This window comes from Protopterus annectens, chromosome 7.part0, assembly GCF_019279795.1.
Source record: "Protopterus annectens isolate FY-2018-M chromosome 7.part0, PAN1.0, whole genome shotgun sequence".
Taxonomy (NCBI): Eukaryota; Metazoa; Chordata; order Ceratodontiformes; family Protopteridae; genus Protopterus; species Protopterus annectens.
Genome location: NC_056739.1, coordinates 1,579,259,902 through 1,579,287,033, shown reverse-complemented (window position 1 = coordinate 1,579,287,033; position 27,132 = coordinate 1,579,259,902). Strand labels below are relative to the sequence as shown.

The following is a 27,132-nucleotide window of genomic DNA, read 5'->3' as shown; positions in this document are numbered from 1 at the left end:
AGGGGACGTTGTTAAGCCAGCCTTGTAAGTCGAGGCTGTCAATAACCTCTGGAGGGGCTGTTCCTGTATTGTGATTTTTGGTATGAGCATACATACAACATCAGGAAAGAAAAAAATGAAAATGTACTAGCTCACCACATCAAGCTGCATCCCACCCATAGTTTTAAATTTAGGGTCATTGACCATATTTCAAAAGATATAAGGGGTTGACCAAGGTCCTTACTATTAGAGAGGCTAGACCTTATGTGGCAAATTCGTTTAGACGCTTGCCACTATCCAGGTCTAAATGAAACATGTTCCATACAGTGCCTCTTAAGACTCAAGAATTTAATTAGATAAAGTTGTCAGTCTTCAGTCCATAGTGGTTCTTTTACTGGGGTTCCACTTAATACAAATGGATTGATTGCAACAACCCTAAGGTGAACCCTATACAAACTGGAGATAGGCCAGCCTTTGGTTCTTATCATGCGTGACCACATTAAGGTTGGGGGCCAACAACAAATTCTAAAATATTTATTTCTCCTTCTTAAACTAATTTTATGTAACATGCAGTCGCAGAGATAGGCATATGTACCTTTTGTACAACCATCAGTTTAGGAAATTAGTAGTCATCAGCTGTTGAGTGAAGCCAAATGCATACATAAAAATACATAAAAAACATAAAAATACATAAAATACACAAATATATGTGGGTGCATATGTATATGCATAAACATTTTATGTATTTGTATTTCTACTGTCTATATTGCTGTGTTAATTTCACTTTATTTTTTGGTAGGATGCACAACACAGTACATATAGTACATACATATAGTATTTACAAGGTAGTAGAAGATGAAAAGAAGGCAGTATTAAGGTCATTGTTGTATTTCTAGTGTAAATTGCACTAGGACGGTTTTATTTCTTTTTAGCCTCCCTCCTAGTTACTTATTAAGTAATTAAAAAACAGGGTGGGGAGAGAGTATTTATGTAAATCTGATTTACTCAATGGTATCTGATGAAGTCTAGCTGTCAACTACTAGACGAAAAGCGCTTCATCTTACTGAGTTGTTTTTATTTATTGTTTTATTAAAGTTCTGATTGACTGCAGTTCCTGACTTTGTTTATTTGTTGTTTGCTGTTGGTTGTGCTGTTCCTTTTCTTTGTTCATTATTTTGTACTTGATAAATCTAGAAAAGGACATCTCATTCTGTACTTCAAGCACCTGGGCGTGACTTGATCCAGGGCCAGTGTCAAGTGAAGAGCATGACTGGTGCTGTACACTTGTCAAAGAGTAATGCAGGTATCCTAAGGTGAGCTCAGGGAGGAAAGAAACCTCCCATGAAACAGAAGGGCAAAAGCTCGCTTGGTCTTGATTTTTAGTATGAATACAGACCATGAAAGCAGGGTCTCACGATCCTTCTGGCTTTTTGGATTTTAAGTAGGAGGTGTCAGAAAAGTTGCCACAGGAATAACTGGCTTGTGACAGCCAAGTGTTCATAGTGACTTTGCTTTTTTATCCTTCAGTATCGTCTCTTCCTATCATTATGAAGCAGAATTCACCAAGCGTTGGATTGTTCATCCAGTAATAGGGAATGTGAGCTGGGGTTAGAACATCATAAGAGAGGTTAGTTTTACCCTACTGATGATGTTCTGTTGCAGTAGTAATCCTGCTCAGTACGAGAGTAACTGCAGGTTCAGACATTTGGCTGAGAAGCCAGTGGTGCAATGCTGTCATCTGTGGGATTATCACTGAATGCCTCTAAGTCAGAATCCTGCCTAAATGTAACAGTAACTCAGTGCCTTAGATCTCTGATTGTCCAGGGATAGCTCGCCGCAAGGTTGGTGAGGAGTGCTGCTCGTCCCTGTGTTAGAGTGCTTACAGAAGGGGGATGACTGTCTCCAGCAGTGCACGACATGTTCATGGGGAACTGGATGCAAAATCTTTTGCAGATGACCTGATTCGAGATAATTTTAAGTCTTTTCAGGATATAAAATTAATGGAGATAAAACAAAGGTTATAACCGTAAATTATGTACGCACACATGAATTGGTTCAGCGATACACATATTCATGGGGACATGATAAAATAAAGAATTTAGGAGTATGGATTAAAAATATTTCTGTTAAGGCAACTAAGGATATGTGGGAAGAGACTAAAAAAAGTTGATACAAAAACTGAGAAACTGGAAGCCCTTGTTTATAGATGTGGATAGTAAGTTACAAACAGTGAAAATGTTTTCAGTCCCTTTAGTTTTATATAGGAATCAGGCATATTTTTATCAACCAGAGGAAAGGTTGTGGCTACTAATTAATAATGAGTTGAAAGAACTTATCTGGGAAGTAAAGAGGGCAAGAGTTTAGTGGGATAAGTTGATCCTTTCAATAGAACAATGTGTTTTAGGATTGCCTGATTTGAAGGGATATTTTACAGCTACACAGTTGAGGCTCATGTACATAACACAAACAGAAGGTTATAATTCAAAATGGAAAGGGGTCATGATGAAGTGGGAAAGTTCAATAAATAGAGAGAGTGGAATTTTGGATACATATCCTGAAGAATAGTAAGAACCATTGAGAATATTAGATTCACAAAGTGGCAGAAAGTATTCTAAGAACTAAGTCAACACGAGAGTGGAGAAAGGAGATTTTGCCAGTTGCATTGACTGCAAGTAGGTGTACAGAAAATAGACAAGAAATGGCTGGAATATACTGGAGAAAACTTCCAAAGAAACCAAGATATTGATAGCAAATAACTAGAGAGAGAAAGGTAAGAGTAGGATGAGGCCAAGGAAGCATCTGGACTGCAGGATAGAGACTGCCTTCCCTTCTGGGGATTGATATCAGTGTATAGGCAAAGAGAAAGGGATAGGGGAATCTTAAGTTAAATACCTGCTCTGGTAGAGTTTTAATTGAATCTAGAACATAAGCTGCTGTTAAAAAGGATAATTAGTAGGCACATTAAGTATTGCATAATAAACTATAAAAATCAATCAGGGAAAGTTAGAAAATATTTGGAAGCATGACTGGAAAAGCAGTTTAGAAGAGAACAATGGGTGAACGTATGCATGGCTCTAAAGTATGCAGCAAAGTTCAGAAGGTTCAGGATCTTTTGTTTAGAAGTGTCTGCATAGGTACTTTTTACCCCAAGCAGACTCCAAACATTTTTTCCTCGGGTAGATAGCAAATGTTGGAGGTGTTATGGGGTAGAAAGAGGTAACTGGAAACATATGTTTTGGGAGTGTAATGAGTTGGCAGATTTTATTTAAAAATTCCCTGCAGAGTAGTCTGTAGAGATATTGGGTGAGCAAATGTCTGTAACTAAGGAAATTATTCTTTTGAGGTTGGACACAGAATCTGAATTGCCTAGTCATATTAAGGTCTTACTAAATTTAATTCTGTTGGCTACCAAAAAATGCACTTACTAGAAATTGGAAATCAAAGACTAAACCAACTGCACTTGAAGTATTGAATATTTAAATGAGATAAAAATGGGAAGAGGGATATTTGGAAAGGAGAATGAGCAAATTACATAGAAATAAATGGAAACGGTTGGAACATTATATGCAAAATAATGTTCAGGAGGGAGGGTGGAGGAGGAGTGAGGTTTAAGGAAAGCAGGAATTCAGCAATTTATGATTTTGGGCTGACTGTTAAAGGGAAGGAAAATATGTGATGTGCAATGTATGTAAATGAAGAAAATGTTGATATGTTTTTTTCTGTTTAATGTATATTTTCCTGTACCTTAGGTGATCATTTAATAAAGGTGTTAAAAAATCCATAAACTTTAAACTGCCCGCAAAATATCCCAAATAACATCCAAGCCAAAGGGTAAAAAGGTCACACAGGTGAACCTTTCAGCAAAAACTGCAAGGAAGACTCAACCAGGCTGGAGTCTTCACTGTGTAATACTTTAAACCTCCTGTAGTGGAGATCCATGGGATATATACAAATTACTCCTTAGGGACATGCCAGTGTTTCAGCTCCATGGTTTCTGAATGCCCTTGTACCATGGCATATCGATAGAATGTTTACAAACTTATTGTGGTGTTTCCACTGCAGTCTTAGAATGGTTTACTTCTTCCCTTTGTGCACACAAACTTTGTTCAGGAGTCACTTCATCTTTCACCTGCGCTCTGGAATGTGGCGTACCACAGGGTTATATCTTCGGTCCTTTATTGTTCATAGTCTACATGATTCCATTAGATCTTCTTAAGGGGAAGGTTCTGGTATACCACAGCTAAACTAATAATACCTAGGTCTACGTCTCCTTTTTTCAGGACAACAAGGTGAGCATGTTTTCTTTTACTGAAGATTTGTAAACCATATATTCTTGGGTAGTTTGAAGGTAGAAACTCAAGACCTCAAAAACTGAGGCCTTGGCAAAACATGCAACCTTGAGAAACTGTGTTTCCCCCACCCTTGCTCAATTTCAACATATACCATGGCAGCAAGTATGAATCTTTTGATAATGTTCATAACACTGTTGCTATCTTAGATTATGGGCTTGCAGTTTGGGGCCATCTCTGCGCTTTTGTTAAGTTCTCATGCGTTCAATTGTGAAACATATCAAGGATTAAATGTCCAGTATCTCAAGCTAATTTCCAGGTTGTTGTTCTTGTGGTGGTCTCCTTAAGGTTTGACTACAGCAGTGCCCTTTACATGGGACTTCCTAACACTGAATTGAATTGTTTACAAATGATAAGGAACTCTGCTGCAAGGCTACTACTAGTACATCTCATTATCAGCATGTTACACCTGTTCTGCGCAGCCTGTATTGGCTTCTTGCACATTACAAGATCACCTTTAAGGTCTTAGTTATTTTTTTAAACAAGAAACATCTCTATTAAATTAGCACATGCAAACAAACCATATTGACATACTTTTGGTTGCAAACATACATCACAAACCATATTATCATAACTGTAGTTGTAAACATTATATATCACTTAAAATCTATACAATCATTGTCAGTCAAACATTATATATCTCATTCAGATCCTGCCTTCTTTTAATTCTCGTTCCTCCTGTACATGCATTTTTCCCACAGTTCTCACTTTTATCTATGTAATTTGCTCCTACCCTTTCTAAAGATCCCAATTCCAGTTGTTTTATCTCTGTTACTATTTTCACAGCTTCTAGTAAAGTTGGTTTAGACTTAGATTTCCATTTTCTAGTAATTGCATTTTTGGCACACACCATAATTAGACTCAGCATGGTCTTACTTATGTTTATGCAATTCTGATTCTGCATCATAGCTCAAAAAATTGTTTCCTTAGTTACACCAACTTGCTCACCCAGTATCTCTGACAGAGCAGTCTGCAGGGAATCTTTAAAATCTGCCAACTCACTACACTCCCAGAAAATATGTTTCCAGTTACCTCTTTCTTCCTCATCACACCTCCATCATTTGCTGTCTACCTGAGGAAAAATTCTTTGGAATCTACTTGGGGTATAAAATACCTATGTAAACACTTCCAAGGATAGATCCTAAATCTTCTAGACTTTGTTGCATATTTGGGAAACAATCATATATCCCCATTGTTTCTCTGTGAATTGCTTATCCAATTTCTCTTCCCAATCCTTTCTAACCTCTTCTGATTGACTCTTATAGTTATCATGCAATATTTTGTATGTTCTACTAATTTTTCCTTTTTTAACACCAGCTTCTGTTCTAGATTCTACTAAAAACCCTACCAGTGCTGGTCTTTCTCTTAGAATCCCCCTATTTCTTTCTCTTTGCCTACACTCTGATAACAATCCTTGATAGGGAAGGCAATCTCTATCACGCAGTCCAAATAAATACTTGGCCTCTTCCTATTCTATTACCTTTCCCTCTCTAATTATTTGCTCCCAGTACCTTGGTTCTTTTATCATTTTTCTCCGATAAGTTCCAGCTCCTTCTTGCTATTGTCTGTATCCCTAATTGCAGTCATCCCTATCAGCAGAATCCTTTCTCCATTCCTGTGTTGGCTTAATTCTTAGAATACTTTCTGCTACTTTATGGATTTAATATTCTGCATGTTTATTGTTATTTTCCTTAAGGATCTGCATCCAAAATCCCAGTTTCTGCTTGTTTCTTGAACTCCCCCGTTTCATCATCATCCCTTTCCACTTTGAATTATAGGTTTCTGCTTGTGCTATGTATAGGAGCATTAACTGTGTGGCTCTGAAATACCCATTAAAATGGGGTAATCCCAAACCTCTTTGTTCAGTTGGAAGAATCAGCTTTTCCCACTTAACTCTTGCTGTCTTCCCTCCCAGATAAAAGCCTTCAGCTCTTTATTAATTGCTATCCACAACTTCTCCTCTGGTTGCTAAAGATATGCCTGCTAGAGACTAAAAACATTTTAACTGCTGGTATCTTGCTATCCATATCCATATAAAAGAGCTTCCAATTTCTCAGTTTTTGTATTATCTTTTGTTTAGTCCCTTTCCACATATCCTTAGCTGCTACACCAGAATCCTTTTTGATCTATACTCTTACGTACTTCATTTTATCATGTCCCCATAAATATGGCTATAACTGTACCAGTTTGTGTGTGGGTATGTAATTTACAACTATTGCCTTTGTTTTAGCTTCATTAATTTTGTATCCTGAAAAGATATGAAACCACCTCAAAATGTTCCAAAACACTGAATGTCCTTTTCTGGTTTTATCGGGTGTAAAATAAAATCTTCTGCAAATAGAGCCAGTTTTTCTTGACTACCACACCAATTGTATCCTTGAATTTATGAGTCTCTTATTTTCTTTGATAATGGTTTTAAATATAGTGCAAATAACAAAGGGGAAAGAAGACATCCCTGCCTGGTTCCTCTGCTCAAACAGAACTTCTCAGGGAGGAACCCGCTTTAATTTTTGCCTCTTATCCCTCATATGTCCTCCTAATCTACTTTATAATTTTATCAGGGAATGCAGATTATTCCATTGTCCTGCTCATAACCTCCCAGATTACTGTGTCATTTGCTTTCTCTGCATCAAGACCCACCAACAACAGTGGTATTTTCTTACATTCAGCTTCCATCTGAATCATCAGTGTTTTGTTAACGTTGTGTGATGTTTGCCTGCCCTCCACAAAACCAAACTAATCAATGTCTATCAATTTTGTCAGCACCTTTGCCATTCTTTTAGCTATTATAGACATAAACACTTTATAATCATGGTTTGGGATTGAAATGGGCCTGTATGAAACTAGATCTGATAGGTCTTTACCCTCTTTAGGTATTACAGCCACCACTGCTTTGTTCCAGGAAGTTGGTACTTCTCCTTCTCTTAAAGTACCATTAAACAAAACCTTCCAGATCTTTATCAGTTTTTTCCTCGTAGCTTTCAAACTTCCACAGGAATACTGTCTGTTCCTGGGGACATTCCTGTTAATTGGTTAATCATCATCTTTTTTATTTCAACTACTTCTATTCTATTAGTAATTGAGCCTCATATTCCTCTAAACATGGCATATTTAATTTTTCCATAAATATTTCCATTTGTACTGTTTCTTGATCTCCATATTTCTCTGCTTTATACAAACTTTCATAAAATTTCCGAAATGTTTTTAGTACCTCTACAGGATCTCTTGTTATCTTCCGTGCTATAGGTGCCCTAAGCTTGGCGACAGCCCTTTCTACTTTCTGTTGCCTGAGTTGTTGCTCTAAAAGTTTTTTGTGCTCTGGCATTATTATGAAAAACGGTTGCTTAACCGCAGTCTTTCTCAACTCATTCATATTATCAAGGTAATTGTTTATTTTTCTGCTTAGCACTCTGCAATTGCTCCTCTTCTTGTTGTGTGAGATTTCCCCCATTCTGCGGTACTTTAACATTTGTCAGTCCCTCTAAGTAATTGTTGTTTCTTCTTAACCATAGCTCTCTTTCTTTTATTTCCACCCTGTTTATAAGATCTTAGTGTTGGTGTATTTGTTCATTTGTGACCTGGGTTCCTCCTACCTGAGGGAGCTTATTGTGCCCTACTGCCTCATCTGGGTTTTGTGCTCAGCCTCTGAGGGGCTGCTGTCAGTTCCAGAGGTGCATCTTACAACATCTGCATACTGTTCATTTTCTTATTAGGCTTCTCACTTGTGGAATTTGCTAACATGGTGAGTTTGGGAGTCTTTATTGCTTGCTGCTTTCAAGAAGGCATTTAAACATATCTGTTTAGTATGACATTTGATGAGTGGGGGTGAGTGAGTTAAATGAGCATGTCTGCTTATTTAAGCCATCATTATTGCCATTATTTGTTTACATATACATGTATGTGTATATAGATAAATATATATGTATGTATCTATCTATATCTGTATCTAATTTATATCTATATCAAATCTAACTATATATATATATATATATATATGGTTTGCTATTGTTTGTTCGAACGGAAAAACATTTTCCATTCAAATAAACGAATAGTAATACCGAAAGTAAAAAAAAACTACCGGTGACTATGTCGAACCAAATGCTCGACGCATTTGACTCGAAATTGTTGCCGAAACCACCACGTGATAGCCGGATAGGAGCTGATGTACAGCAGACTCCTATACGACAAATCATGTTTTTGCAGGGGGGCAAGCCCCCCTGCATCCCCCACACCCCCCTAGTTATATATTCTAACTCTGAGATCGCACTACAGTGTGGATGTGGATGACTTTCCACTTCCCACTGTACCGCGATCTCTGTGCAGATAGTCAACTTACACTTATGTGAATGCAGTAGTGCATTTACATAAGTGGAATTGACTATCTGGTTCACAAATGTTTGTGTGGTCGACATTCTGATGTTCAGCACATTGCAGCTGACAGAATGTCGTCCGTACAAACGTATGTAAACCTATATATATATATATATATATATATATATATATATATATATATATATATATATGTATGTATGTATGTGTGTGTGTGTGTGTGTGTGTGTGTGTGTGTGTGTGTATTTGTTATGAGTAGTTTATATCATTGTCTGTTTCACTGTTATGGCATTTTCTTCAAAAACCCTTTAATAAAGTTGAAGCTGAAGATATTTATGAAATCGACAGTGCATTCCAAATCCATAATACAGAAATTCGTGTCACTGGGACAGTTCTAATTTTACACAGAAGTAACACAATGCATACTTGTTGCACTCTTTCCAAGTAATTCTGATTGTGGGACAGAATAGCAACAACATGGTAACCTATTCATACTTTGGAAACACTCCTATTGGTGTAACCACAAGCTCAGACATCCAAAAAAAGACTATTTAATTTAACTGTTATTTCTTCGTTTCTGTCTGTCTGCTTCATGTTTTAGTAAGAAGCTCCATTTGATTGCTGATAATTTTTGTTCTAGTAACTGGAGACCTCCAAGAGGGTTGAAAGTTTCCCATCATGCCAACCCTGACTCCTACATTGGGTTAATCCAGAAGAGATTGGATATGCCTCTTGGACTTTCAGGATGATTATTTCCACATAAAGATACTGAAATAGTAGAGACATTTTCTCCTGTTATGAGTAGGATCAGGTTCAAACCCTTCCCTTTGGTTTTACCGCACCCTTGAGGGTGTTCACAGAGTATACATCAATGCTAACAGTTAGTTTCAAACCCTTACATTTGGACTGCCTTCAGCCTTAAGTTTGTTAAAAAAGTATATGTCAGTTACAATAGCTCACTTGTGGCTGCTGACACCAGAGTGTTTTTTTGCAACATTTATGGTGCCCCCCCCCCAGCTGACCATCAGTTGCACCAGGGCCTCTCCTCATCCACCAGTCTAACAACCATGGCTAGCCTCCCCTGGGTTGAGGGGTCAGTGACTTGATTAAGGGTTTTGGGGGGAAGCATCATAGTGCTGCCAAAAAAGTGTTTTTTCTCCTAAGGACTTATGCTCTACACACACGTCCTGTTCAAGGGATGGCATGCCATGGACGCACCTTCACATGTGATTCAGATAGCACCTGTCTGCTGTGAACAACACCCGTCACACATTTCCCTGGTCCAATTTGGAGATCAACTTTGAAGGTGCGTCAGAGCTTGTGTTCTCTCCCAGGATGGGCATGTGTATCCTTCCTGCCTATGTTATCAGCCTTGGAATCTACCAGTAGAACCTGGGTCACCTGGGTTGTAGTCAGTACTTTATCACTGTATTCCAGCAACACAGGATTGCTAGGCACCAGAGTTTTCCCTTACCTGGATGTCTAGCTCCTGGTAGCTGTCTCAAAAGACAGCCTTGTCAGTCAGAGGAAGCATCTTCTTCGCTCAGTTTAGTCCTTAGGGCTTTAACTGATCTTTGCAGGGTCACTCCTTCCTCTAGTTCAGGTGTTGAATTTATAGGCTGTTCCCTGGATACCAAGGTTTGTTAAGGCATTTTTGCCTCAAGAAAGGATTCCGGGCTATCTGAAAACAGTTCAACCACTACTGTTAGAGCCAATTCAAACATAGCCAGTATGTATCTTAGGACTATGGGATTGATGGTAGTGACCTTTTTTTGGTGCCTAATGTCTGGTATAATATGAAGGTTTTGCAGTGGCCTTGGGTAAAAGGCCTTTGGATAGAGTTGTTGTTGCAGAACATGTGACATAGTAGTATGTTCCAGCCGACCTTTTTACACAAAGACCATTTACACCAGAGTCACATGTAGTCACCCTTACTACAACTTACGTGCATATAGCTCAAACAGAATGGTCTGACCAGGAGTTTTTGTGTATCATTTTCCTGGGAATGAGACCCGTGCTTCTTTCTCTACTGATTTTACAGAAGCTTCTTCCTTGGTATATCTGCAAGCTAGGAGAGGCTTGGGTTGAGAGTATAGTGGAATGTGGGAGTGGCCATTCCAGACCAGATCTGATGCTGTCTGTGTCATTACTGATCACGGATGGGTCTTGGGTCTGACCTGAGATCCGAGCTGGCAAAGTGAGTAACAGTTCCTGAACTCGAGCTCCTCCCCTCCCAGGACTCCTGTTACCCATAATCCTCAGATCTTGTTTGCCGTGATTAGGGAACAGATATGTTCCCTGCAGCTCGAGCTTCGTTGGTTAGATAAGTGCCTTTTTTGGGTATCATTTTGAATTTTTCTCTCTCTTTCCCTTCTGTTTGGTAGGATAGTTAGTTTACTGTAGTTTTTCTTAGTTTAGCAGTAGGTTTCCTCCCCGCCCCATTAGTTGTTCACTGTCCGTTAGGGTTTTTCCCTCCCTCTTCCCTTCTTTACTTTACTTCCTTATTTTTTCCGTGCATTTGTGTGTGTGCATGTGTGTGTGTGTGTGTGTGTGTGTGTGTGTGTGTGTGTGTGTGTGTGTGTGTGTGTGCGCGCGCGTGTTGGAGAGTTTGGATTTGATTTGGGCCATGGCTGACAAACCCTGTGGTTTCAGATGTTGCTCCTCATGCAGTTGGAGTTAGCTCCTTCCAACACGTATGAGGAGTGCGTCTACTATCTAGGAGGACTGAATGTGATATCTGTGCAGGGTTCACTCCTAGGGCTCTCATAGACTGTAGAAATAAATTGCTCCTTAAAGGGCTTGCTAAAGGGGGTCCCTTGGTCTCGGGCTCCCCCTCCAAAGCCCCTTTGGATCACAAGAGGAAGCCCTCTTCTTCTTGGGATTCCCCTGCTAAATGGCTGAGGCTCTTGGATCCCTGTGCCCCGGATCCGAGTCCAGCCTCAGGGTCATCGGCTCCAGGGTCTTTGGGTCCGAGATCCTTGGGTCCCCCGGCCGGATCTGAATCCTCAGAGACTTGGAGGTCCTTGGATCTGATCAGATCAAAATCCCCCTCGGCTCTGACAGTCTCATCGGATCCGTTTGTGGGGCCCTTAGTATGCTAAGATCCAACGGGGTCTTCAAATCTGACTCCCTTGGAGCCGGTTATTATTATCGATCCCCCAGTCATTTCCAGAGTTAGGGATCCGAGAAGGTCTAGTAGGTCCTCCTCTAGGGACCGCAGACATTCTGCTCATTCAGGCCATTCTTCAGTTTCTTCCCGGTCTACTAGGAGTTTATTCTCCCATCTGATATGGACCAGATGATGAGCTTTCTCAAAGCCCAAGTGGAACTAGGTTTGCTTATGTCCCCTAGCCACTTGCCGAGGGGTGCTTTATACACATCAGAGCTCCTGTACTCCCATCCAACTTTTGCGAGTTGGGCACCCCTGGGTCACAACCTGCCTAAGGAGAAGCCATCGGTGTCGGTAGTTCTCCCACTTCCACACTACCAGGGTCCCTGGCTGGCTCAGCACCCTTGCCCTCGGGGTGGCATTGCCTCAGATTCAAAAGAACCCTGAAGGCCAGAAAGGGGGGGTTCTGGTCTGGAGTTTTTGGACCATTCCCTTCCCTTGGGGGATTCTGCCCTGGATAGCTTGGGACTGATATCGTCTAGGGATATCGGTACTGTGCCAGGGTCTCCCCTCCCACCCCAGTCAGTTGTTACGGATGGGGAGGAGTGTGGGGCTTCTTCCAGACCATCTGCTTCCTGGCGATAGAGAGGACTGTCTCTGGTTGGTCAGCAGCCTCTTCCTCTGCTCTGGACCCACCCCTGCCTGGTTCCATCTTGGGTGGTGAGTCTTTATCATTGGTCCAGAGTCAGCCTCCCAGGATTGCCTTCAGAAAGGCATTACCTCCATAGGGGTACCCTCCTCCTCCGAGTCCTCCCCAGAGCCTGTGGTGGAAGAGCCTCCTCGGAAGAGGACGTGCAAGAGGAGGCACCTAGACTCCCCTTGATAGTCCCTCATGGAGGACACAGACTTTGAGGAAGGGGATGGGTCCCCCAGACTACCATCCGAGGAGGTGGCCTTTGGAGACATACTTGAGATCCTGAAAGAGCGGGACGGTTGGTCTTCCCCCACCCTGTCCTCAGAGGAATCTGTGTTCCTGAAGGCATTGGGGGTGGGCCCATCTTCCTCCTGATTGTCTCCCCCTGCAGATAAGCTAGTCCAGCTCATTGCCAGCAGGGTTAGAAAGAGCCAGGCATAGTCAAACTAGTCCCTAAGAGGGCGGATAAGTTTCTCAGTTCTCTCAAAGACAAACCTTTCTGGAATAAGGATGTCCCTGTAGATGCTATTGTGGTGCCACAGTCGCCAAGAAAGAGCTTGCAGAACAGAGCTGTATGGTCCATCCCCCTAATGGAGAGTCAAGGGCGATTAACCATTTTGGGAAGTGCGTGTACACCTCAGCTACTTTCGGACTGAGGACTACGAATTATATGACACATTTCACATGGCTGCAAAGTGATTTGGTATCTGAACTTTCCACTTCCCTTTGGAGTTGTTGCCTCTGAAGAGCCTTAAATTGGTTTCTCCGAAGCTCTCCACTCTCACTTCCCTTGCTAATGCCTTGATGAGGTTGATTTCGAATGTGGTCGAGGCCACCTCACTAGAGGCGGGTACTGGAATTGCTATTAGCCGTCTTACCTGGCTTCACCATTGCGGATTTGAGGACAGCTTCAAGGTGTCCATTACCACTCCCCCGTTTGATTGATCTACTCTCTCTTTGGTCCTTTGATCAAGGAAACACTGATTCACAATGAGCAGGAGGGAAAGACCTTGTCCACTGTGGGGATCAAGTTTTCTACTTCCCAACATTCCTTCTCTAAGACTCAGAGGGGTGGTAAAAAGCTATGGCTCCACTGGAAGAAGTCTTCCTTCCAGAATGCTCCTCAGGAATCTTCTTCTTCTGGCCAGGGAAGAGGATTCGATATTAGATGCTGCCCCAGAGGCAGAGGAGTTCTGCAGAATCAGGGCTTCCAAGAACCCTTCTTGGAGACACCCCCACAGCGCTCCTGAAGCGCTGCCCAACTGTCCGGCCCTTGAGGCAGTCAGAGGTCGTATCTCCTTGCACCACCTGGCTTGGGCTGCTATTACCTCAGACCAGTGGGTGCTAAACATTGTGTCCAGGGGATACTTTTTACCCTTCAGTCACCCCCTCCAATCCAAAGGTCACTCCTGGACGTTCCACCCCTCCAAAGGGAGTTAGCTGTCACAGAGGTGCAAGATCTCCTTCAAAATAGGGTTATCCAGAAGGTCCCAACAGGTCAACAAGGATCTGGTGCTTACTCTCGCTTCTTTTTAGTGCCCAAAACAACATGGGAGCTGCGTCCCATTCTGGACCTCAGCAAGTTGAATTTATTGGTCAAGAAGTAGAAGTTCCAGATGGTCACTGTTCAGTCCATCCTTCCACTTCTGCTCAAGGACGATTGGATGTGCTCGATAGAGCTCAAGGATGCATACTATCACATAAAAATAGACAGGTGCTCCAGGAGATTCCTGCAGTTCCAGCTGGGGGCCAATCATTATCAGTTCAGAGCCCTGCCCTTTGGTCTCACGTCTGCCCCCAGGGTGTTCACCAAATGTATGGCAGTGGTAGCAGCCCATCTCTGGCTGCAGGGCTTTCAGGTCTTCCCGTATCTGGATGACTGGCTCCTCATGGCTCCCACAAAGCATCTCCTCTCTCTCTAGCAACAGACTTCACTCTTAAGTCTGTTTCGTAATTTGGGCATTACTGTCAACTTTCCCAAGTCACAGCTTGCTCTGTGCCAGAGGCTGGAATTCATAGGAGTTCTTCTGGACACGATGTCGGAGACTGCAGATTTTTCCCTGCGCAGGGTAGACATGATCTGGGAGCAAGTTCTCCTCCTCCTGGATCAGGACAGTGTCCTTGCCCATCTAATTCTTCAAGCCCTTGTGTTGATGGCAGCGGCTATTCAGTTGCTTCCCCTCACCAGGCATCACATGTGGGTGCTTCAGTGGATCCTGGAGGTACAGTGGTCGGCTCACCTTCACCCTATGCCCATGCCAATCTGAATATCTTGAGTCTGCGGGCATCAGTTAGCTTGCTGGCTCCAGTCCGAGGACCTTCTGCTAGGGAGACCTTTTTGTCTACTGCAACTCAAAGCCACAGTGACCACGGACACCTCCCTGTTGGGGTGGGGGGGGCATTTTCAAGGAAGGACAGTCAAAGGCATGTGGCCCCCCTCGGAGACCAAGTTGCACATCAACGTCCTAGAGATGAGAGCAGTCCTACTTTTTTTGCAAGCTTTCCAGGACTTTCTCCCTCTTGGGACTGTAGCAATTAGGTAGTCTGGTGCATCAACAAGCAGGGGGACACACAATCTTACCCGCTGTGCAGAGAGGCCATGAGAGTGTGGGAATGGGCAATGTTCTCCAGGTGCGTTCTTCTTGCAGTGCATATCCCCGGTGATTCCAACATGTTGGCAGACAAGCTCAGCAGATCTATCCTGAGTCCCCACAAGTGGTCTCTGAAACAGTCAGTAGCAAGCCGAATCTTCGACCATTGGGGTCTTCCATGCTGTGATCTGTTTGCATCCCCAGCCAGTCAGAAATGCAGAAAATACTTTGCCGTGATTCCCCCCACTGGGGGAGTCGTCTAGGGACACTCTGATTCACGATTGGCCACCAAGACCCCTCTATGCCTATCCCCCAACGCCCATCATTCCCAAAGTTTTACAGAAAGCCCATCGCCTGAAGGCTCACCTCATCCTCATTGCCCTCTTCTGGCCTCATCAAACGTGGTTCTTCCTCCTCTGGTCTCATCTGAAATATCCACCTTGGATATTAAATCCTGTTCAGGATCTCATCTCCCATTCGTTGAGACTTCCCCCTCCTGACCTGATATCCCTGAGGCTGACAGCGTGGTACCTCCCGGTTCCAATGATTATCAGTCAGGTTAAGTTGCCTCCTCTGGTGAAGGACATTATTTTGGCATCTCAGAAACCTTCTACTAAAAAGGTTTATTCCAGCAAATGGAAGAGGTTCTCTCTTTGGGCTCATCAGAGGGACATTGATCCCTGTTCTACTCCAGTTCCGGACATTCTGTTATTCCTTTCCTGTCTGTTCTGTCAAGGAACGAGCTTCTCGACGATTAATCTCCAACTAGTGGCTATTTCTAACTTTCACCTAAGTGATAGTCCTATGTTTTCTTCTAGGCTCTGCAAAGCCTTTCTTAAGGGAGTGTTCTTGCACAGGCCTCCCTTCAAAGATCCGTCTCCTCCCTGGGATCTTACTTTGGTGCTGCAGTCCCTGACACAACCTCCTTTCGAACCTGCCGCGAAGTGTGATATTAAGTTTCTGTCTTGGAATATGGCCTTTTTGGTGGCTATTACCTCTGCCAAGAGGGTTTCTGAATTGCAGGCTCTTTGCATAAAGCCTTCCTTCATGAGTTTTCATAAGGATAGGGTCTCTGTCAGAACCAATCCGTCATTCATTCCAAAAGTAGCTTCAGAAACTAACCTAAATCAGTCCATTCAGCTTCCCGTCTTTTTTTCCAATTTTTCAAACAAAGGAGAGTATCAACTACATTGCCTGGATGTTCATAGTCAGTTATGTCTCTATTTGGAGAGGACTGAGGATTTTTGAAAGTCATATCAGCTTTTTGTAGCCTTCTTTCAGGCCAGGAAAGGCTGGGCCATTTCCAAAGTGTCAATTTCATGCTGGATAGCTTCTTGTATAGCTCATATTTATGAAAACAATCAACGGGATCTCCCAGCCTATTAAAGCTCATTCTACTGGGTCAGTGGCTACCTGTTTGGCATTCTCGGCCAAAACTTCTTTGGATGACATTTGTGCTGCTGCCACTTGGTCAAATCCCCATACCTTTGTAACACATTACAAGTTGGATGTGGTATCTAGGGGTAGAGCCTCATTTGGTTCTTCTGTGCTGCAGCATGTCCTTCCTTGAGACCTCCCAGGGTTATGGATAGCTGGGGACTCTGACACATCTGTGATCAATAATGACATGGCTAATATCAGATAAAGATTTACAGTATGTACTTACCATAACTTGGAATCTGTGCTGTCCAGTGTCATTATTCATCACTTTCCCACCCTCTGTCCCTCTCCTTCTGGTGATCAGGGGATTCTTGGAGTAGTGTTATGTTTGGTTCTGCTGTTCCTGGGTGTGGACAGTGACACTGTCCTGATATTTATCTAGCAAACTCGATCTGAGGATTATGGGTAACAGGAGTCCTGGGAGAGGAGGAGCTTGAGTTCAGGAGCTGTCACTCACTTTGCCATCTCGGATACAAGGTCGGATCCAAGACCCATCCATGAGGAATAATGACACTGGATAGCACAGATTCCAAGTTATGGTAAGTACATAACTCTTTTTATTTTCTATTGATGACCCACATTATGCAGATTGCATAGTGGGAAGACTTAACCATTGCCCCTTCAGTGGTCCTTGAGATCCCCGAAAGTAAAATGAGTTTGCAAGAAACTGAGTGATCAGTTTGTGATTTCTTTGCTTTGTCTATCGATACCAAGTTTCATAAATATTTCTCACTAATTCTGCTGTTCAGTGGAAAGACTCAGGATACTCTGGTGAGACCCTGACATTGGTGTCTTCTTTACACTTTTCATGTTTTTTCTTTCCTCAGTGGCTGCTGACCATCTAACCACAACTGCAACTGTGCTTCTTATTTCTTTGTCACCTGCATAAGAGCCAGATGTCCTTCAAGAATGCAACTGCAGTCATAACATATGGGTTGTCCTGCCTCAGGCAGCCCTCGGTCGGCCGAATTCCAAAGTCTGGGCCCGGCGTCGGCTGGTGTCGCCTCCTCTCCGACGTCACAACGGCTGGAGTATAAAGGCATCGGCCGACGCCATCTTCAGTCTTTCTTGCCGCGCGGTGCCCGAAGCAGAAGCAGTTCGCAAGTGCTGGTCGGTCAGCTCCTGTGTTTTCAGTAGCGAAGTCATCTAAAAGCTAAGTACCCCGTTGGGGAACATTTATTCTTGCCTCAGCCGATGTCAGAACAAATTGAGAAAGTTAATAATTGTTTGTCTTGTGGTAAACAAATACCTCATAAGGACTTCCATTCTCTCTGCCTTCCCTGCCTGGGCCCAGACCACGACATCTCGGCCTGTGCTGCCTGTGCCTGCTTTAATAAGCGCACTCTCAGGCGCCGGGCAGAATTCGCCGAGGACTTCTTCGGTGAATCTTTTGTGTATATCATGCCGTCGGAACAACCAACAACCCAATCTGCTAAAAAACGCAAGGACCGGGACCGACATCCTCGGCCCGCGTCCACTACAGATGTTTCTCCTAAACCCTCTACTAGCGCTCCGGCTCCTTCGTAAGTGGTAAATCTACCGCTCCAGGCCGGCGACACAGCACTAACACGACCTTCGGTCTCGGACACTTCTCCGGTGCCGGTTGTTGATTTTCCTCCAGAAACCGAAGTTCTGGACCTACCCGACACCATTCCTGTGGACAAGGTAACGCCTGCACGTGGGGCTGCTAGGCCTCCTGTTTCCATGTCCATCAAGGCCTTTGCACGTGCTAAGGCCGCCAGTCAGGCCAAGGCCCATCCTAAACCTGCCCAGGCCCCTTCCTCTGATAAGCAGATTATGTCTGTGGCTGCAGATCTTATTTCCCTTATCAGGGGGTCTCAGCCTCATCCGGACAGGGGTTCTCAGCCACCTGCAGAGAAAAGGCCTAGAACTGAGCAGGCGGACGACCTCTCCTCGGATGAAGCCTCTGGGGATTCTGAGCACTCTGACTCTCAAGAAGAAACCTTCCAGGCCTATGAGGACTCTGATGCTGAGGAATCTATTCCCTCTGCCTCCCCTCCAGAGGATTTCTCATTTGGGGAAGTTCTGCATTCCATGAGGGAACATTTTCAATGGCAGGGTCAGGAATTTTCTGACTCCAGGAAAAGGCTGCGTACTTTCCTCAAGCTCCCCCAGCACAGACCTCTGGCTATCCCTCCAGTTATGGATGTTTTGGATGATGTTTTCTCTGACTCCAGTGCCAACCCTGACTCTCTTCCTCCTGCTCCTGTCAAGCCGGACAGATATTATAGGGTCCCTGACACTCACAAGCACCTTTTTAAGGCCCACTCTGTGGATCTAGAAACTATTTCACAGGGCCCCAAGGGAGTGGCTTCCTCCTCTGCCAAAAACCCACTGCCAGCTGAGAGAGAAGCAAGGTCCCTGGAGAGATGGGGTAAAAAAGTGTACACCTCTACTACCCTAGCCATGAGGTCTCTTAACTGCCTTTTTCACATGTTTCAGTACCAAGATTTTCTCCTGGATGATTTACAGAAAAAGGTAGCCTCTTCTGAGCCTATTGATAAAAAGGCACTGCAGGATCATATACATAGCACTCAGCAGGTTAATAACCATTTTCTGCAGTGTGGTTATGATGCACTGGAAGCTTCATGTAGGGCAGCTATGACTGGGGCTGTAATACGTAGACATGCTTGGTTGAAGGATCAATCTTTGCCTGACCATGTTAAAGTAAAATTACTGGATGCACCTTTGGAGAAACAAAAGCTTTTTGGTGCTACTGCACAAGATGTATTGAAATCCATAGAGGAAAAAGCAAAGTCAGTACAGACAGTAAAGGATTTCTTTCAGGTTCAGCCACCCAGATTCAGCAGAAACTGGCCCTCAAAGAATTGGTCCTTCCCCGGCTCTGACAAGTTTCAAAGGGGAAAAAGCAGACGAGCCAGGGGTAGAGGACAACACCGTGGATCCTACAGGGGCCGCCAATGGCAACCTCCAAATCAAAGAAGTGGCGCAGACAGTTCAGCTGCACCACAGGGACAATCACAATGACTTCACTTTCGTACCGCCTACAAAGGTTCAAAGAGAAGCACCTTTGGGCGGAAAATTAGCCTTATTCTCACAAAACTGGCATATCTTAACCAAAGACAATTGGATTCTGGATGTGATAAACAAAGGCTACAGATTCCACTTCCACACATTACCAATAAGACAAGGCATGCCAAACCTGCCACATCATCAAAGGGCAGAGGCACTGTCTCAAGTTTCCAAACTATTAAGTATAAAAGCAATAGAAAGGGTTCCTCCTCAGGAGCAAGGCCAGGGATTTTATTCAAAACTGTTCCTTGTTCCAAGAAAAGAAAACAAATGGAGACCCATACTGGACTTGTCAAATCTAAACACTTTCCTCATTGGGCCAAAGTGCAAAATGATGATGTTACAGCAGCTTCTTCCCATGCTGGGCAAGGGGTCTTGGCTGGTCACTCTGGACCTCAAGGTGGCATACCTGCATGTCCCAATCAGACAAAGCTGCAGAAGATACCTCAGATTTCTTGCAGGAATAGAGCATTATCAATTCTCAGCATTGCCGTTTGGCTTGTCTACTGTGCCCAGAGTGTTCATGAAATGCCTGGCATCAGTAGTGGCACACTGCAGACAGCAGGGGATTCAAATATACCCCTACTTGGACGACTGCCTCATACAAGCAGACAACAAACAAACCTTAAAAGGGAATTTGGACTATGTCATGCATCTACTGCAGGCCTTGGGATACACAGTCAACATTCAAAAGTCAAAGTTACTACCATCTCAACAGATTACATTCCTAGGAGCCAAACTGGACACGGAAACACAAATGGCCTACCTCACAGAGGAAAAACAGCAGCATTTACCAGAGTACTTCAAAGGCCTAGCAAGGCTTTCCCAGCTGACTGCAAGGAAAATCCTGCAGGCCCTGGGTTTCATGGCATCTTGTATTCTTCTGATACCTTTGGCAAGACTTCATATGAGAAAGCTGCAGTGGTATTTAAAAAACCTATGGTCTCAGCACAGCAACAGCCTAGAGGACATAATCCCACTTATTCCATGTCTACAGAAGGAATTTCTATGGTGGGCTCAAGCCAGTCAACTAAACAAAGGCATGTCTTTCAGCAGACCTCAAGCAGCCCAAATGATCACAACAGACGCCTCAGACCATGGATGGGGGGGCGCACATGGAGGGCAGATGCATTCAAGGTCTATGGACGCCAAAGGAAAGACAACTGCACATAAACCAAAAGGAGATGTTGGCAGTGATACATGCCATCGAGACTTTCGAAAAATCCCTACAAGAAGGACATTTGCTAATAAGGACAGACAACACCACTGTCATGTGGTACATAAACAAGCAGGGAGGCACTCATTCTTATCCCCTCTGCAGACTAACAATGCTTCTCTGGGAAAAATCCCTGAGCCTGAAGATACACTTACAATCCCAGTTTGTACCTGGCAAGGACAATGTACTGGCGGACAATCTGAGCAGAAACTTCATGGATCCACACGAATGGATGTTGCACCCTCACATTTTCTCTCAATTGACAAGGACATGGGGAATACCGGACGTAGATCTTTTTGCTTCCCACCTAAATCATCACCTGGAAAAGTTCTGCACAAGGACTCATCACCCTCTAGCTTGGAAAATGGATGCTCTCTCCTTCAGCTGGAATTCTCTAAAAATTTATGCATTCCCCCCTCTGCCTCTGCTGACCAAGGTGATACTGAAAATAAAGGCAGAACAACCAACAGGCATCTTGATAGCGCCAGACTGGCCAAGGCAACATTGGTACCCACTGCTATTGACCATAACTCGGACCAAACCATGGCCTCTGACCCTATGGCCCCTGCTCCTAACGCAACACAATTACAGGACTGTACATCAAGACCTGAAAACATTGCATCTGACAGCCTGGAGACTTCCATGACTTCAACACCTAACTCTCTTTCCAAATCTGTTCAAGAGATCTTGCTGGAAGCACGCAGACCTTCCACCGGAAAAACCTATTCAGCCAAGTGGAAAAGATTCAGCATCTGGAATGCCAAAAAGGGTCAGGACACAGAACTACTGAGTATTCCTCAGATATTGGAATACTTGGCAGAACTGTCTCATACTGGACTCTCATACTCCTCAATAAAGATTCATGCCTCAGCAATCTCAGCAAAATACAACTGTGACCCTCCAGTGTTTTCGCATCCTCTGCTAAGACAGTTTTTAAGAGGGATAAAGAATATCAAACCTCCTAGAAAACAGCCAGTACCTGCATGGGACCTCAACTACGTGTTGGAAAAACTAACTCTTCCTCCCTTTGAGCCAGCAGCATCCTCAGAAATGCAATTTCTTTCATGGAAGATGGCCTTCTTATTGGCAGTCACTTCTGCAAGAAGAGTTTCAGAAATACAGGCACTCATGGCAGTGCCACCCTTCCTCATTTTTCATCAAGACAGAGTCTCCCTAAGAACAAATCCTACATTCATGCCAAAAGTTATTTCCAGGGTGTCTCTAAATCAAGCTATTCATCTGCCTACATTCTTCCCCAATCCTCAAAATAGGGGGGAAAAACTACTGCATACTTTGGACATACACAGACAACTACGCTACTACTTGGGCAGAACTAAGGCCACCAGAAAGTCTGACCAGCTGTTTGTAGCTTATGCTGCTGGAGTACAGGGGAAGGCAATCTCCAAACAAACAATTTCAAAATGGATTGGACACTGCATCAGATTTTGCTATTCCTTTCATGGAAAAGGTGTGCCAGCCAATATTAGGCCACACTCCACCAGAGCTATAGCCACTTCCACAGCTTTCCTAAGAGGAGTGGCAACAAAGGACATTTTAGAGGCTGCTACATGGAGCTCCGTGCATACATTTACCAAGCACTACCACCTGCCATTATACTCCAGATCCCGAGCAGGCTTTGCTTCGGCAGTCCTGCAGGGGATTATAGCTACACCATCCTTATCATAGTTCCTTCCACCCCCAGCTTGGCTATGGTATTCAACCCATATGTTATGACTGCAGTTGCATTCTTGAAGGACATAGTACAGTTTTGTACCTACCATAAATGTAGATGTCCGATAGATATGCAACTGCAGTCGGATCTTCCCACCCTCCTACCCCTCTGTATCCTTCTTTTTGGGTCACTACCCCTCTTCCCTTCAGCTGGGGGTATCCCCTGTGGTGTATCTGTTTATTACTGTTGTGCATGCTTGGGATTATTTTTTATCCATTTACAAAATTTAGCCTTCCTAAGTGGGCACCTGACATCTGGGGCAAGAAACACTGAAGAAGATGGCGTCGGCCGATGCCTTTATACTCCAGCCGTTGTGACGTCGGAGAGGAGGCGACACCAGCCGATGCCGGGCCCAGACTTTGGAATTCGGCCGACCGAGGGCTGCCTGAGGCAGGACAACCCATATGTTATGACTGCAGTTGCATATCTATTGGACATCTACATTTATGGTAGGTACAAAACTGTATTTTATGGCATGGTAGTCATACTGGCAGTCTTGAAAGTTTTTTTCCCATTGTTGGACCCTATACTTCCCTTAGCAGCTGATGAGCGTGCATATCCTTGCATATAATCTATAAAGACTGTTGCATGAACGTGGCTTGGCAAAGACAAGTGCAAGTCCCTGCCCCATGTAATGCACAACTGCACCCCTCTCTCCAGTAGGTGCCAACATTGCAGCAGGCTGTACTGACTTACTCTCCTCAGGATAGGTAAACTGGCATCAGCCATTCACTTCCACCTTCTCTTATCAGTTCTTTCAGTAGCTTTCACTGAAAAGTGCATTAAGAAAGCAAGAATTTCCAAGGCAAAGGTGTTTTCTAGCTCCTTTCTGGCCAAGGAAGGTTTTGTTTCTCACGCTCCTTCTGTTTCTCTAGATACTTCTATCCAGTCTTCACCACATTAGAATTTTCTCTGGTTGTCTACTCACTCAAGCTGACAGCTTAGTGTTGCAGTTCTACTGACAGCACTGCCATCTGTATTCTTTGGAAGGGTAGTTTCTAGCCTTTCCTCTTTGAAGCCTTTTTGAAGGGCACTTTCTCCTTAGTCTCACATTAGTCTGGTCCCTTTGTGGATCATTTACTTCATGCTGGTAAGAATTACCCTTCTCACTTTTGACTCAGCAGTGTCAGTAGAATTAAAATGTGGTCATAGAAAACCTTAATTCTTGGTTACTGTTTTTTCTCTCTCAAGGGACTCTCTGAGCTGTGAGCCCTGTCTGTCAAGCCACATTATCTAACATTTTCATTAAGGAGGGGATTTCATTGCATACACTTCCTTTTTGCCAAAAGTGGCCTTTGAAACTAAATCGAACCAATCCATTTATTTGAATGCATTCTTTATTTTAGTATTCCACTCGTGTGTCATCTTCACTTCACTGGCATTTGCTTACAGTCAGGTATTATATTGGAAAAAAAAAGTCCATCCTTAAAGACTCAGTTTTGATGTTCTTTACTGAGGGCATTAAAGTGAGAAAGTCACCAAGTAGTGGCTGTCTAGATGCTTTCTCATGGTATTTACACATGTAGAAAAACACGTCAGCCTACTCCAAAAACTTGTTCAACTAGAACTGTTATATCATTCGCTGCTTTTTCCTGAAATGCTAATTTTGGGCAATATTTGTGCAGCATCTACTTGAATATCTCTGCAAAGCACTGTAAGTTTGATGTTACTTTTAAATCTAGCTTTTAATTTAGGGTCACTTTTTTATCTAGTTAATATTCCGTTATAGCATTAACCAGGAATGCAAGTTGGAACTCGTGTTCTCTCAACTGTTTTAGCGTGATTGTAGAATTTCAAGATGTGAAAGTTATGAGCTCTTATCATAACACTTGATGGGTGAATAGAGCTTTGGCTGCAGGAACCATCACTTCCTTCATTCGCCTGTGTTGTGCTGAAGTTTTTTCTTAAGTGTTGCAACTTTTTGCTTGGTCTAGAACTGGAGATGCAGGAAAATCAGTGAACTGTGGGATATGGGTGGAGTTAGCCTGGAAAAGTTTTATGTGCCAAATAGTCCTAATTCCGATGGTTTAAGTCCTTTCATTTCTTGCAGCTAGCACTACACCCACAGAGCTAGAGTTAACTCTTTATTTGGTGCCTGTGTTTTAGTGGCAGCATAATTTGTTAGTGAATGAAACAATGAATTCTTGCTGAGTTTTAATATATATCATGATTAAGTTTAGTCACTGTGCAAGTATTTATTCCTTTTAGAATATAAAACTCTGGGTGTGGCTGGAATAGATCACCTTGTGATTAGTCCACTACCTTGGATTAGTCATTTAGTCAGCCAATAATATATATAAATAATTGGGTGCTAGCACCTTTCAGTGTTGGAAAAGTTAAAATTAGGCTGTGTCACTCAAGTTTGAGAGATACAGAGTATTGCCATTTTCGTCCGAGTTTCCAACAGCTGATTTTGTGATTTTGGTTGCATTTTGTTGTGTTTTACAGTTGTTTTTTTTCTTTTATCTGGTCATTTTTACCTGGGTGAAAATGATATGTTTGCCAATCAGAAAAACTAGTGCTGTTCCTAGTTACACTTCTGTATTATTTATTATTTGTTAACCTGGTAAATAAACTAGCCTTTTTCAGTGAAGAGCCAGGCCCGAGACAAACTGAACAGTTGCATTTTATGTATGGCGTGATGTATCAAACAATGGCGGATAGTTAAGGGTGTAAGTTGCACTTCACACATTTATATATCAAGACAGATTGTACATTAAGCAATACATTATAATGGAAGTCAAGAAGGAAACTTTCAGTAGTGTACTCTGAAATGTTTACAGTGAGTTTTGGAGGTAGAATATTTTGTTTAAATCAGTCATTATTCTTGATGTATTGACACGTGTAAGAACCTATAACAGTTTTATTTTTTTCTTAATGAAATTAAAATTTGCTCTTTCCTGATGTTTATTTAATAGGAAGCTGCTCCAGATGGCTAATGAAATATTAATGCTAGTGTAAAAATCAGCCTCCTAAGGGCTTGCAAGGGCTCTTTACTTATAGAACTTAAATAGGGTTTTGCAGTGTTTGAACAATCCAAACCTAAGAAAAATAGGAGAGAACAAAAAAGCTCTTTCCAATGCTTTCGAATTTGTTAGTCTTTTCAGTAATGTCTCTCTCAGGCACAAACCAAGCTTCAAATGTACCTTTTTTGTTGTACACAGTATCCCTTTCTGTCATTTTGGATGTGTATTCTGCATATTTTAACTTGAGTAATCTCTGCTACATTGTGCATGGGTCCCTTTCCCTTTCTGATGTTTTAGCTATCTGAAAAATAAATATAAACTAAATGTTTAAGGTATCTTCCTTTCTCATTATTCCTCCCATGTTTGGGCTTTGTCTCTTTGTTACTGTGATGATGGACAGGCTGTTTCTCATGTGAGCTTTCAGTAGAAAGATTCCTCCCAAAAACAGGCACATCATTTGAATATACTGTGTCAAGGAATTGCATAACATTCGTAAAAGCATTGTGTTTGTTGATGAGAGTTCTGCTGGATGCTACTTAAAAGTGTAGTGAAATGAGCACTATTTGCTAAGTGTTCTTCTGAACCATTTACTTTATCTTTCACTGTTTCTGTCAAACAGCACTCCTCTGCAGTGGGGTCACCATCGAGTCCCAAAAAAGAAAGTCAAATCTCACAGACATAGAAACCTAAAAACACCAACTGTTGATGTGAAGTTGTTTTATCTCGCCGTTCATTCTTTACTGATGGGATCGGCTCTGACTCGGCCAACTGCAAAAACACGAGGTCTTCAGCCAGCTCGAGGCCAACTCCCTATCCCATGATGCACCCTGATCTTCCCTCAGATCTCGTTTGCAGCTGCAACATGATCGGACGTTCACCAGCTCTGGCCAGTGAATAACTTTTCTTATTTCAGTATTATAGCTTTAGTTTTTCGTAAAAATTTGTAAATTAGCATTATAGTAGTTAGAAGTGTGTAGGCTTGTGCTTATAATTATATTGCATTAGATATTTAGTCTTTAAGGCCGTTTTTTGTGGTTAAGCCTTCTATAGATTCATAGATTCATAGATTAGTACTAGGCTAACTGGCCTTGCAAGCCATTTTGACATTGTGACAAACCCTGTACCTTGTATTCCAAAGACATGCACCTGGAGCATTTCTCCCCGGGCCTCCGCTGAAAACAGGACCTGTGGAACCTAGTCGGACTTTCCCGGTCAACAAATGAAAAATAAAAAAAATGATAAATAAAAATTGTGTCTGTAAGGCAAACACCTTAACCATTAGGCCACCCACCATCATCCCTATCTCTCTTAGTGTGTTTAAGAGGAATTTTGTGGCCGCGTTTTTCTTTTAGGCCCGTTAATTCTTCTTTCTGTTAGTTTAAAGTGTATGTTAGCTCTTTAGTAGAGCGTATAGATAGATATTGTAGCATAATTAGTGTGTTTAATAGTGTTAGCCCGTACTTTTTCATAGGGCATAGAGGTTCTTCTCTACTAGAGTGTGTGTTTAGCCCTTTCTTTTTTACAGGGCTTATACTTACATTTCTTCCTATTTACTAATGTAGTGGCCATTTTTTTAGGCCATTAAGTATTTCTTATTAGTGTTAGTGTGGTGTGTTAGAGTGCCATTGCAGCCCTTCTTTTTACATAGGGCCTATAAATAATTTCTGTGTTTT

General features: G+C 42.7%; 1 protein-coding gene across 2 annotated transcripts in view; it reads left to right on the top strand.

The window, feature by feature from the left end:
* PHF2 (PHD finger protein 2) overlaps nt 1-27,132 on the top strand; it is a 3,400,138-nt gene that overhangs the window by 37,796 nt on the left and 3,335,210 nt on the right. The window lies entirely within an intron of this gene.